The sequence below is a fragment of the Juglans regia genome, chromosome 6 (assembly GCF_001411555.2).
Source record: "Juglans regia cultivar Chandler chromosome 6, Walnut 2.0, whole genome shotgun sequence".
NCBI classification, from domain to species: Eukaryota; Viridiplantae; Streptophyta; class Magnoliopsida; order Fagales; family Juglandaceae; genus Juglans; species Juglans regia.
The window spans coordinates 3,225,760-3,227,697 of NC_049906.1; the positions used below are offsets into that span (position 1 = coordinate 3,225,760).

A 1,938-nucleotide genomic window follows, 5' to 3' on the forward strand; every position below is an offset into this window, starting at 1 on the left:
ACACTTTTTAACAACCTCGATTTTTCAAGTTGAAAAGTCAGTGTACCGAGCTTCATGAATCACCCGTAACAAAACACTTATACTACTTCAACTTCAATTCAGATTTAAGCTGATTAATTTCTAGCAACAACCTGGTCATGACGTCATGATCTAGTCAGCATATTACTCTGTCTCGGGACTTTGACATACGGCTTTAATTCAAAAAATCTTCACAACCTCCTAACACTCCACATTATTTTTAATTTTTATTATTTTTTTTATTAAATATTTATTATATAAATAATGAATAAATAATTTGAAATAATTTAAAAAGAATAAACTCAAAAAAAAATTTAAAAAAAATATTAAAAATTTAAAAAATTTAAAAAAGTGTGGAGTGTGGAGTGTGGTGGAGGTTGTGTAGCAATGCTCGCTTTAATTAGCATCATCAGTATTGTGATCTCCTACATAAACATGCACATATCATAAACAGTTTCAGGAAAAACAAGCAGCTCGAGTTGTAGAAGAGAAAAACAATGAAAAACAGGCAGTCGTATTTCATAGGACTTACGATATATACACCAAACACAGAGAACGAGACCTGGCAAAGATTACAAGGGACGGTGTTCTAAATAGATATTTTAAACTTTAGATTATATGTCTGATCCTTCATTTTAAGGAAAATAAAACGAATTCTTTTTCACACGAGCTCTAAAAGAGAATTAATTGCATGAGAAGATCATAACTCTCCATATATATATATATAGCAGGTCTATATATGATCCTCACCTCTTTCGCGCTCTTGAGCACCTAGCTAGCTAGCCTCTTTGGAATATTATCAGCCACTTCCTTCAGCTGCTACGCTTTCTCTTTATGTTTTGCTCTACGCCCTTCAAGAACTTTAAACAACCTATTATCCATTTATAAACAAGGCAGACTTGTGTCCTCCAGCCAATTTACATTTTTTTTTTAATTTCCCCTTAGTGGCCCCGTAGGGCCGACCACTACTCCAAAGCTATCAATATCATATTTACTTCTGATCTACTTATGGTGGAGGAAAACTCTATACTTTGAAGATTAATTAATTTACATGTCATTTATAAAGAAAATGTAAGTGTTTGAAAACCACCACTTATTTCAGTAGTGAGACAATGCATATATAGGAGTAATTACATAGTCGTAGATGGTAATTACATGTATGGAATGTTTACAAATAAATGAAAGGAATATTGAGCTACTACAATTACGGGTCAATGAATACATAAATGGCAAGCCTTAGATTAAGGCAGAGGATCCTCAATCATGATCCTCAACACCCCCCCGCAAGCTGAGCGTGGGATTGGAGCGAACGTGAAGCTTGGAGCGAAAGAAGTCAAAGAGAGGTCGGGACACACTTTTGGTGAAAATGTCGGCAACTTGCAAATGAGAAGTCACATACTGGGTGCGAAGCTTGCCAGCAAGAACAAGTTCACGAAGGAAGTGGTAGTCAAGCTCAACATGCTTCGCCCGTTTGTGAGAGACGGGATTGGAGCTCAGAAAGATTGCACTCTTGTTGTCACATAGGAGTAGAGGCCGTTGATTTTGAGAAACTTTGAGGTCACGAAGAAGATGAGTGAGCCAAAGAAGTTCAGCAGCAGTGAGAGCCAAAGCACGATACTCAGATTCACAACTGGAGCGAGAAACAGTAGGTTGTTTCTTGGCACTCCAAGAGACCAAATTATCACCAAGATAAATAGAGTAACCCGAGGTAGAACGGCGAGTATCAGGGCACCCAGCCCAATCAGCATCCGAATAAGCAACTAATGCAGCAGGAGCAACAGATGGATGAAAAGTAAGACCAAAATGCAGTGTGCCCTTAACATAGCGAAGAATGCGTTTGACAGCAAGAAAATGGTTGTCAGTCGGGGAATGTAAGAATTGACTGACTGAGTTAACAGCATGAGCAATATCAGGTCGTGT

At 37.6% G+C, this 1,938-nt stretch overlaps 1 protein-coding gene across 1 annotated transcript in view; it reads right to left on the bottom strand.

The window, feature by feature from the left end:
• LOC108990529 (wall-associated receptor kinase 2-like) overlaps positions 1 to 860 on the bottom strand; it is a 329,567-nt gene extending 328,707 nt beyond the window's left edge. The window contains exon 1 of the mRNA XM_035690553.1: positions 769 to 860. The gene's annotated coding sequence lies outside the window, so the exon portion shown is untranslated. The remainder of the gene's footprint in view (positions 1 to 768) is intronic.
• Between the last annotated feature and the right edge of the window lie 1,078 nt (positions 861 to 1,938).